Below are 12,428 nucleotides of genomic sequence, written 5' to 3'. Positions count from 1 at the left end.
TTTTTAACCATTTTCACCCATGCTGTTTCACTTTTTTGGGGGGTTGAATCGGCATGGGCACAAATTGCGACAAACAGGTGAAAATGCCCGCAAATTTGCCAATACATGTGGTTTTCGCCAGTGCCGGATTTTTCGACCAGTTGAAAAAAAGGCACGGGCATTGAATAGGTCGAATGTAAATTCTACCTAAAAATGGGCGAAAAGTGCGCACTAATTGAATATGGGTCAGAAGGAAGTTTGGAAAATATGAAACACACATGAGGTACAGTTTTTAGCCATAAACATTAAACTACATAACGCCAAGTCCTGATCGCAGGCACGGCTAGATCACTTCCATATAAACAGAATACATTTTGGTATTCCAATTCATCTACTTAATGAACAATAACTCATCTGCATTACTTGAGCTCTCCGGTAATTGCAGCTGCTGACCCAGGCAAGCTGCCCCCAATAACATTGAAACCAGCCCCGTGACAGAGATCATGCAATATCTGCACAGAAGATCAACAAAATGGTTTCTTTATTTACTACATTGCAGTTAGGTCTTTGTTTTATGGGACTATGATTCTGACATATTTGTTGTGAGATGTAGATTTGTATACAATGAATTAGCTCACTATACAGTATGTGAGAAAGTCATTATACACACACAGACAACATCTCTCTGTAAAGTGTTGCAGAATATGTGCTATATAAATAACTGGTAATGAATAATAATAATAAATTATTATTATTATTATTATTATTATTATAATAAGAGCACTTGGTTCTACAAATAACATGACATGGCACAATAATTCTATTCCTATATGCACAAATCCAAAGGCCAGTTCCCAACTCTTAATTACAGGGTTACAAATGTTATAATTGGCCACAGAAAATAAGCCACGTACCATCACTGAAGTAATGAATTCCACTTTAAAATATAGTTGGGTTTTGGGGGTTTTCAAACGGTAATTTGTAGATAGTAAATGTGTTTTACTATAATCCAGTCCAACAGGGCAAAATAATAAATATATTAGAAGTAGAGGTGTCACAAATATAGCAATCTGTGTTTTCCCCAATGACGTTAGTAGCAGTGAAATACTTGATTTTGCAGATATTCATTTGTCAATTAAGTTTGATCCTGTATAAAGGCGCAAGATCGCAAGTCAAATACTTTTACAGACTTGCAGAAATACTGAAACTGTACACACAATTTGGTTCCTGTACAAAATTAGTTTATATGTTTATTTTAAAAAAATCATTGGAAGAGGCAGAAAAAGGCACAACCTGTGTATCTAATGTGTTCCACACATTTTTGCAATAGAGAAACATTGTAGAATAGTGAGAACCGAAGTCCAAAAAAAAAAGTTTTTTGTGTAATATCAAATTATTTCTGGAAATCTTGTGAAATATCACAATAGTTTTTCTAGAGAACATGGGAATTAGTAATATATCTCAGTAAGTTTTGATAAGGAATCACCTCCCCCTCCTGTCAATGCTCACAGGCTTCTCCTGAGTAAAACCAGAACTAGCAGCCCTCCGTCCAGTATGACAAGACCACGTTTAACCCTTCCTGCGAGGTGCTGCCTAATTCAAGCTATGCCAAGAAAAAAAAGGGTTGGGGCTTTGAGTGTGGTGACAGCCAACAGACCACGCACTAATTACATCAGTTTTTAGAATTAAACCTTTTCCCTGTGTTTATTTTTCCATTAAAAATCTTTCATCACTATAATTCTATCTATAACATATTAAATCGTGGTTCCCTTTCAAGATGAGGGTGACTAGGTAGCAACCCTTTCCAAATAGAGGTCATCAACTAGACTAGGTTTCTGCTTTATCGATACAAATAATCACTATAAAATAAATCTAACTAAAACTAAATATTTTAAAGGCATTAAGAATAAATTTAGAATCCACAGGATGGACCAACCCAACCATTTCTCAGAGCTACCCTAAAAAGTGGATAGTTTTTCACAACCGTTCGGACACCTTTAGTTTCAACTGCTTTAAAGGATGAAGACTGGCAGTTGCAACCTTCCTCTTCTATCAAAAGTGGTCACAAAACAGGGTGATAAATGCTCATAAGGCTACGTAAACACAGTCATGTTCCTCTTAGTCTAGTACAAAACTCAGACAAGTTTTTATTAAAAGTTATCGAGATATAAATTGTTGTGATAAGGCCACACATAGGAACAGAGGTTCTGTATAGATAGAACATGGGGGCAGATGTATTAACCTGGAGAAGGCATAAGGAAGTGATAAACCTGCGATATGTGCAAGGTGATAAATGCACCAGCCAAACAGCTCCTAACTGTTAATTTACATAATGGAGCTGATTGGCTGGTGCCTTTATCACCTTGCACATATCACTGGTTTATCACTTCCTTATGCCTTCTCCAGGTTAATACAACTGCCCCATTATTCCTTGCTGTATATCTGGGCAACCCTTTATGCAATAGGTGCAGCAAGTGTAATGGTACACTATTGTGCTTGGCTGATGAGACTGTGCACGCTGCTGACGCAGGTTCCTCCACCTAGTAAACCTAAAATTACTGCAATACTTATTCGTACATTCAGTGTTCGACTGCTATGGACAGGTAAGATTTGGATCCCCAAGTAAGTAGGCACCAACAATTTTGCAGATTTTTGCAACTAGTACAAACAGTAACCACATTCATTTGCAAGAGCACCAAATCCGCTCATCCGTTCTAGATAACCAAAATAAAGTGCTGCAAAAACATCACACAACGCTTCTCTACTGCAAATGTTGGCCTTTAGCTACCCAAAATGATGGGATGGAGTCGAGCAATGCCTTGCAGGACAATTGATAGAAAGCTTCACACTGTGTATGGGATTTGCAGCACAGCGGATACAAAAATCCCTCTGATGCCTATGTCAAGCACAAGCATGTCACTGGAAGTTGAACTCTATGCCACACGCTGACACTGTAAGGTACCATACCCCCCCGAGACACTACTCCGCAACCTTCTACAGTACGGAGCTGAGAAACACTGCATTAAGTGTATAGTCTTCCCCACATTTAGGGGGAGGGGGTGTACGATGCTGAGATTTTATCCACTGATGTGGAAACATGAAGCGTAGACTGTGGCTTTCAGATGCTGTCTCAGGTTATTTTTAACGCTGGGGTGATTACGTGTATTCAGAATAACAGCCCTCAAAACAAAAGATCCTCATTAACGGTCATTACTGAAATACCTCAGATGTGGAAGTGCCCACATTAGAGCTCCAATCATATTAAAGGCAACTTTCACTAGTAAAACAATCATCCAAGGCCACTGCATTCAGTTTAATAAGTGTGTAGTGTTTAAAGTGGATTTGTTCATACGTTTCCAACCAAGCGTACAGTTTACTTGTTGCTCATGTGCACTATGCAGAAACAGATCATCTAATTTGCCACTGGTGAATATGGTAGTGCGCCCTTCAAAGTTTGGTTTATTTCATAAGCAGCACTTAATAAAACACACAGGGGCACTACTCTAATTTCCCACATTCCCAGTGCTGAACAAGGAGGACTGAAACAGGAACAGGAAGACTGGGCTGACACATACCATGGAGTGTAGAGAAGTGTGACTACTAACTGCAATATAAAACAACAAATAATAAAATAGAAGGAAAAAGAAACGCATCTAACATGTAGTTAACTGATCCTCTGTTATCCTCACAACACATAAAATATCTGGAATCCTGAAGCGCATTTCTCAGCATCCTGATAAGAAGAAGGAACATCGCCATTTTCACAATGCAAAATTCCGCTTGCTTCTAGCACTCCGGCACATTTTCAGTTACTGAATGGAATTCAGGTAAATACTGTGTTTTCTAGCGTAGTGTGTGTTATAATTGTTTTGTCCACCTCTGCGGCATTTACAATGGATTCACACTACGAGCAGAAAGCAGGAGCCACCTCTGCCCTGTGCGCCTGCTTTCCTGCTCCCTAAAGACCCACTCACAATCACCTCTGCCTTCTGTTCAGCTTTACTACACACGTAGGGGCAGATTTACAGTACTAAGCCTTGGAGAGACATAAAGTGGATAGAACTACAAAAAACAACCAGTCAGCTGCTAACTGTAATTTTTCAAACCCTGCTTGTACCATGGCAGTTAGGAGCTGAATGGCTGGTACCTTATCTCTGTCCGCTTATCTCTCTCCAAGGCTTATTACATCTCCTCCTTAGTTTCCATTCACAGTGGCAGGTTGTGGGGTGTGGCATTTAGGTGGGGGGGCCAGGCTTATACGATGGGTGCGGCGTTTACAATTTGTTTTTATTTCCCAGGAGCTTTTCTTTTTTTGTTGCAGAGAAGGTTCTTTGCCAAGTCTACCAAAACTTCCGGGAGTCTCTTGGCTTCTGAAAGAGAGGCCATCTCTCTAGCAACAAGTCAGGTGCCACTACTCTTTAGGTGAAGGGGGCAGGGCAAAGCGCATGATGACGAGATTTGCTGTGAACTGCATTAATGTGGCCTTTCCCCAAAGGCGGTAGTCCCACCAAATTGTCACAAGGAGGGGGGCAAAATAATGTGATTTATGGAGCCCCGTCCCTATCCTACCCATCTTGACCACTATCTCCATGGACCTCCCATTTAGGGACTTAACCAAAATTGGCAAATGTGCTTTGTTAATGATATAAAGACACAATAATTGAGAGGTGTAAATCGACTCTAGATCTGACCACACATGTTATGGTGCAGTTTTTATTTTAGCCAAGAGGCTCGCCTTTCCTAAGTTGCAGAGCCCCAACTGATCATCAGTGATTGTTCTACTCAAAATATATTTTGTCCAAATCAAAATCCAGGCTGGAAAATCTGGCTGACCACTCACCATATACCCACAGGATTAATTTATATAACAAGGTCTAAATGTTATTCAGAGAAAACCAGCCATACATTAGTTCTGATATTCTCCATATACAGAATGATTAAATGTGTTTCGTGACACAATGGTTTAAACCACATAATAATAATAATAATAATAATAATCCTATTAATCCTATTATATTTATTTAAAAAAAAAAAGCAGTTGAATAGGATGTTGTTTCTTTCACGACATTTCTTTTATTAATTCCTGATGCTAAAAGAAAACACACTCACACTTTCCAATGGTTTTGTTTTTCTGCATTCCCCCCAAGGACAGGCTGGCTGTAATTTTCTGTTATAACACATACCTCCTTTGAGAAAAGCACAAATGACACATCTGCCAGCCTTCACTAGTAGCTTGTTTCCAGGGTGAATTAAAATCATTCTGCAAAGCTAAGTCGAATAAGCCACATAAGTCACAACAGTGACCGTCACTACATTAGAACAAGCATGCTAGTGTGACACAGCTTCACAAGGATAGTATTCTAGGGGTGCACTAAATATATTATTACTATAGCATCAAAATGGTATGCAGAAATAATAACTCACGTTGCATACGATAGTTTGCAAATATATCTTTATATAGATATTAAAAGTTCGACACATTGTGGGTTACAGTTTGTGTTATATATTTATTCTCTAAACTACACATAATGGAAATTGTCTTGATAATTGAAACCAAAAGAATGCTTCTTCTTTTTTTTTCTTCTTTTTTTGAGAGAGAGAGAAAGAGAGAGAGAGAGATAGAGAGAGAGCGCGAGCAGGGGGTAGGGGGAGAAAGAGAGAAGTGGGAGAGAGAGAGAGAGAGCAGGGGGAAGGGGGGAGAGAGAGAGCGTTCAGGGGGTAGGGGGGAGAAAGAGAGAAGAGAGAGAGACTTTGATTAAAGAAAAGCTTGAAATATAGGGATATTACTCTGTATATCCTTATATGAAATCAAAATATAGTGTATATTTAAAATGCCTGTAACATGTTTTGCTATGTATATATGTGTATATGAAACACAACAGAAATAGGCATTATGCAGCAAATTCAGGTATATGGAAATGCAGATGGTATTGTGGTAGGAAAAGTTACAATGTACTGTATAAACTAGCAATGTGACTAAAGTGTTATGAAAGCAATCTGTGCCATAAATGACATTAACAGTATACATATAAATCCACACGTCTACATTCTCCATAACAATAACATTACATTCTCCATAACAATAACATTTCACAGCCATTAAATATTACTGTACCTTGGCTCTATGTATGCACTAATGTAATGTAACACAACGTTATAACCAGAACTGAGCCTCCAGTCCCACAGGAGATAGTCTTACACTGAGCTGAAATGTCATTAGTGATGTACACATATATATGTACACAAACTTCAATCAGCCTGGTTATGTCACATCTCGTAGATCATGTCTGTACTGCAGTTGTTACTTAACACTGATGACAGCAGTGTATGAATAAACCATAGCAGAAGGGATACCCAGGATAGAGTGAATGCAGATCACATGCCCCTCTACAGTTTAATTCCACTTTAACTTCTCAGCAAGCATACGGAGTCTACAACACTTACTGTAGGATTGGCTCTCTACAGCCCAGTTGTCATTTAAGAAACACATGGCAAATACTGTAAAGGCAGGGATGTAATTGGTATCACTCTTCCCATCTCTGTCACTTATAAACCAATGGCCAGGGGTTTTCCACCTTAATTAATTTAAATAAATATATTACCTACTCATTAAAGGATTTTGATAGTGGTCCTTCCCCTGATATTATAAATAATACTAGCATTTGCTGTCTTCAGGGGTCTGATCACGTGCATAGAATCTGTGCTCCTTCAGATTACATCCAGATATAATCAAAGTACTATTATCTGTCTTGGAACTTATCATGAAATATTCATTTAGAAAGCCAAATGTTCTGCATTGTGTTGTGTAAGACAGGGCAAGTTCCCAGAACCAGGAGGTAAGGAAGTATCTACACCAGTGGTTCTCAAACTGTGTGCCACGGCACCATGGGGTGCTTCAGGACACTTGCACGGGTGCCTTGGATTGATGGCCCAGGAAAAATTCAAATTTATTTATGGTCAATGTAATAGCAAAACCAGGGCTGGTGGCTGCCAATCATAAACTGAGCCTAAGGATGACATATAAACACAATTTACTTAATTTAATATTTCTTTCTAAATTTCTCAGTAAGAAACTTTTGGCCTAGGGGTGCCGTAAAAAAAGTTCTGATGCTCTAGGGTGCCGTGATTCAAAAGTTTCAGAACCACTAATCTATACAAAGTGCTGCAGTCAGACGCAGATTAAAATAATCATCTGAAACATGTCAGTACGAAGTCTGTGTTTAATGCAATGCAAGAGGCCAAAATCAGACACAAATTGTACATTAAATGACTAAATGAAACCGCACAAAGCTATTTTCATGCACATCCCTACCGAAAAAAATCCCCCGCTTATCATGTTGATACATTACTTGTTAGGTGACAATAACCTATTAGAAAACTCTCATCCTGTGATCATGGTCAATTTAATAGACTCCACCATACGCACACCTTTCAATCATACTTCCATTAAAGGCTTGTACTGCACTGTAAGTGAGTTGTAGAATAAGGTATACACAGATCATGAAGGTATTTCTACTGTATAACATGCTTCCAGCTGACATGATCCCTCTACTGGACGTAGTTATGCATCTGCAATGTAGATTTATCTGCAAGCTGCACAGGAATACAGAAAGTATCAAAGTAACCTGAGACGAACATTTGCGGTGTAAACTCATACATATTATAGATGAAGGAATAGCACGCTGTGCAGTCCTACACTGGTAATGGAAGTGATCACGCTCAGCCTTTCTAACATGAAATAATCCAGCAGGAGGTGTGGAATCTGCGTAATCTGTGACACAGTGCCTCAGAATTCCAACAGGACATGTCTAACAGAGCTTGATATAAATAGATTTTACCATGTGTGCAATAATTGGAGACTTAATATGAAACCCAAGTACTTCCAGGAGAATGAAAGGGATTTCATCCAGGGTGGTGAAATTATATTTGTATTCCTCCCATAAGGAACAGATTCTATAAAACAAACACTACGTTACGTTGGATCTTTTACTTTTATTTACGGTTGGTCCATTTACTGTGTGTTGGGCTTGACATGAAGAATGGCGTTCATTGACATAGTCATACAGCAGCCCCATTACTTCCTCTGTGCATTGTGCTGCATGGTATAGATCACTCTACCGCACAGCAGAGGAAGGGTTAAACACAAAGTAAACGGCAGCCACATGTGTCCCAGTGGCTTTGGGCAAAGTGGAATGATGAACGGATAATGTTTCACCAACTACAAAATTGTAAGTCTTTATTCATATTAGCTAGCAGGTAAGGGGTGATGTACGGTATAAAACTGGATTCAAAGGATATGCCCTGTTAAAACGGTATATATCTATCTATACATACACAGCTATAAACAAGCATAGTTAAGGTGCATACACACTGGGCGTTTTTGCACATTGATGATCACTGACATCGATGGGCAGAAAATCGCTCAGTGCGTACACACTGAGCGACTTTCCCCCTTGCGCAGTGATGTCAGCGGGGGTGAACGGCTTTCCATAGCAGGACGCTATGGAAAGCTGCTTACCCCGCCGTTCATCTACTGGTAATACCAGTAGATGAATGGCGGCCGCCAGCGATGAAGCGGGAGCGCGCATCAGCGCTCATCGCTGGGGCATACACACTGGGCGGCTTTGAGCTGAAAGCAGCTCAACACACCAAAAGTGACCTGCTTTCAGCTCAAAATCGCCCAGTGTGTATGGGCCTTAACATGTACATTACACACATTGTTGCCGATGCAGAGTTAAAGCGGAGCGTATAGTGTATGTTTTGCTCTGTGCAAGTGGCTACGCGTGATGCACAGTCGTGCGCGTTTCCGTTCTGCAAAATTGCATTCTATATTGAATCGTGTGAAAGTAAAAATAATACAGTTTGCAAACAGATGTTTTGCACATACAAAACCCAAACATAAAACACATGTCTTCATACACACATACACTCAGCCGCCCGTCATTCTGAGCATACTGCAATTCTACCAAATACAAAATATTTCCAGCTAAGATTTATTACAGCGGATCACTTTCTGAAGCCCTGGGCTGCTTGTGCAGAACATTGTGTACTGTAACCAGCAGAGACATTTGTAGACTGGAAATAAAAAGGATAAGGTTTCTTTCTGTAAACTGCATCATGTAATTACTGTCCCTTCTGCTGTATTGTGCTATGATGAATGGAAGTCTTTTAAAGCAGAAAACTACTTTGGCATACCCCATTGTTTTCAGAAGACACAATATGGCAATCAGTTGTATTAGTTATTTTACAGTATATTTGGATGCAGAAAGAGAGCAGCCAATCTCAGCCCATACGAGGGTGCTGGTGAGTGGCAGTGAGGATTCCTGGGGAAGTACAGCTGCCCAATATTTTAACATACAGGTACATTACATATTTAAGAAGAATCCAGGCTGATTACAATAACTGAATATAACCGTACATAGGAAACCAAACAAAATGAAATATGTGTCAGTCTACCTCTAAACACATAAACACCTTCCATGTAACCAACAGTCCTGAATCACTGCAATCACTAATTTTCCCTTAATAGTCCAGCTTCATAGCTGTATCATCAGATATTCATTAGTTTTGTCAAAATAGAGAGAGAAAAACCACTATAAAGTTTACAATGTAAGCTCTCACGAGCAGGGCCCTCTTCCCTCATGTGCTTATCCTTTTCTTACTTTAATAATCCTCAACTGCCCAAATCCCGCAGTTTTTTGGCCACCTTGGAACTTATCTCTACGTCATTTACTGGTGTAGTTATGCTTAGTTACCCTGTACTTGTCCTATATTGTCTTCAACTGTAAGTCACTGTTTTCCTGTTTTGATTATGTGCATATGCACTCTGTAATTGGGCGCTGCAGAACCCTTGTGGCGCCATATAAATAAAGGATAATATTATAATAATAATAATAATAATAATAATAATAATAATAATAATAAAGTGGTCTGTTTCCTAAAATGTCTACCAGTGGTAGAAATAAATGGTGGTAAGAGATTTATGCTCTTGGAACCATGTGATGGGTTATATGTTCTCTCCCAAAGGCCTTATACACATACACAATAGTACCAGGTATTTAGATCACTTTCTTAAAGCACAATGGTCCTAGAATATATTGCATACGACTGGACCCATACTCTATACTTTCTGACAACTGTTTGATTTGTGCCAATTTCCATGTTGCTTTGAGAGTTCATCAGCTGCCTGGTAAATGAAGTTGCAGGGAAGTTTTTAGAACATGCTTTAAATGCTCTGTTAAAAGAGAGGACAAAGTACAATGGTTTGTTAATGCTTTTAACAGGCGTTTTTCAATGCACCGGCGGTGGATGAGCCCTTTGGAAGTTTATTGGGAATGGGGTGTTTTCACCTCTGCGTTGCCATGCTTTAGTTATGACTGTTAAAGTTCATCTCATAAAAAGCAGATCCATCCAAACCAGGGAAGCCACTAGCAGGCAGAGCCTAGGACTGCTATTCCTCATGCAGACGCAGCAGAAGGCATTATCAATGAATGAGTGGAAGGCGCAGAGTCAGCTTAATGTCATTCAAACGCTACATGAGTAATAATCTTATAATATGCTTTGTTGGTGCCTAATGCTGATCAGCTGCATAACAGCAGAACAGTCTAAAAATTGCTGCAAAACAAATATTTCCAGCAAATGATCTACATATAAAGACTACTTAAAATGTATTGATTTCATCTACATTACAATGTACAGTGTGTAATATGTTGCCACCCCTCTTAGGTACTGCCAACCCCCCCATTCATAAATCCAAACATACATGTTCACAGTCCAGCCTACTACATAATTACAAGTCTTACATTTCTATTGGATACATTGGGGAAAGAGGAGGTTTACATGTTCACGTTGTAAAGATAAACACAAAAACCTACATATCAGAGATTAATATAATGACCGGTGAAACTTATAATACCGCAAAATACTACATTTCAAAAATACATGTAGCCAGCAATGGGGGAAAAAACTCAGTATACAGAATACTTGGACATGCACACAGCACACCATAAACCAGAGGCTACAAATCCGACTTTTGTGAATTCCTAAAATCCTGGGGTAGCCACAACTGCCATCATCCCTACTGACCTCTCTGGTAGGATTGTGTGCTAAACCACTGCTAGCCCCTTTGGCAACAAAAGGTTTGAAGGCAGATCATGCTGATGCAGGACAGCTGCTGCTTCCACATTAAAACAACGGGGAACATCCAGACCTTTCCCTGAAAAAGACCATTTATACTTCCAAATGCAATCTGTGCTAAAGCTCTTCCTTACCTCCTGGTTCTGGGAACATTTTCCTTCCGATGTGCTGTTTAGTAATCCAGACTGGGCATAGCGTAGCTGTGTGTGGGACTTACCATTCTTACTGTGACAATGTGTGTGTGAGAGAGAGGGAGAGTGTGACAGCAGGCTGCCTGGACTGCACTAGGGGCATCCCCCTGCTTCCCCTCCCCCTACCACAGCCCTTCAGCCTTTGACTCCTTCCAAAACTATATTAGCCAGCAGGGGAGAAAAGTGACCAATCCTGCATTGCTCCAGTATGCTCATGTGTGTCCTTCTAGGTGTCCTAAAGGCAGCACGAGAGCAGTAGGAATGTATCTGGAGAGTCTTACTGAAAACTGGACTTAGGGGAAGGAGCCTCAGGACTCAGGAACAGAGAGAGAGCATTATGGAAGAAGTATGGGGGGACAGGGTTTGTAATTCAACTACTTGGAACATGTAGAACTTGCAGTGTTCAGTGTTGATTTTTTTTTTTTTACTATTAGAAATCAATGAGAGTTTTCAAAGATGACTGTGCCACATGTAAGTTTCAACAAATCAATGCTTCTATCAAGTACATTAAAGAATTAAACAAAAAGGTCAGTCGTCGTGGATGGAATAAAATCAAATACTGTCGACAGTGACAATAATATTTGTGAATTTGGTAAACAACCTCTGTATTAATAACATCCAGTAAAAATTAATAGATTAAATAAAAAAAAAAAATCTGTTATTATAATAATAATAATAATAATAATTTTATTTATATAGCGCTCTTTCTCCAATAGGACTCAAGGCGCTTAACAGATACATAGCATAATATAGTACAGAAAATAATGAAGTACATTTTCATAAAATACAGAAGCATGAAGATACTAAAAGGGACATTATGGAAATGCTGAGTAAACAGGAAAGTCTTGAGTCTACTTTTGAAGGATTCTATAGTTGGGGCCTCTCGCACTGTGCGGGGAAGTGAGTTCCATAGAGTCGGAGCCGCATGACTAAAATCTCGACCCCCAGATGAATTACGGTAGATTCTAGGTACTGCTAAAAGTCCTTCATCTACAGATCGCAGTAATCGAGTGGGGCAGTATGGAATCAGAAGCTGCTTCAGGTACCTTGGGCCTTGAGGTGGGTACACACTATTAGATATATCTGCAGATCAATTGATCTGCAGATATATCTATGTACGGA

General features: G+C 39.5%; 1 protein-coding gene across 4 annotated transcripts in view; it reads right to left on the bottom strand.

The window, feature by feature from the left end:
• FIGNL2 (fidgetin like 2) overlaps positions 1 to 11,427 on the bottom strand; it is a 100,823-nt gene extending 89,396 nt beyond the window's left edge. For all 4 annotated transcript variants that reach the window (XM_063952264.1, XM_063952267.1, XM_063952265.1 and 1 more), the window contains exon 1: positions 11,250 to 11,427. The gene's annotated coding sequence lies outside the window, so the exon portion shown is untranslated. The remainder of the gene's footprint in view (positions 1 to 11,249) is intronic.
• Between the last annotated feature and the right edge of the window lie 1,001 nt (positions 11,428 to 12,428).

Source organism: Pseudophryne corroboree, chromosome 2 (assembly GCF_028390025.1).
Source record: "Pseudophryne corroboree isolate aPseCor3 chromosome 2, aPseCor3.hap2, whole genome shotgun sequence".
Taxonomy (NCBI): Eukaryota; Metazoa; Chordata; class Amphibia; order Anura; family Myobatrachidae; genus Pseudophryne; species Pseudophryne corroboree.
Note: the sequence above shows the minus strand (reverse complement) of the source record. Positions and strands in the feature narration are given on the sequence as shown.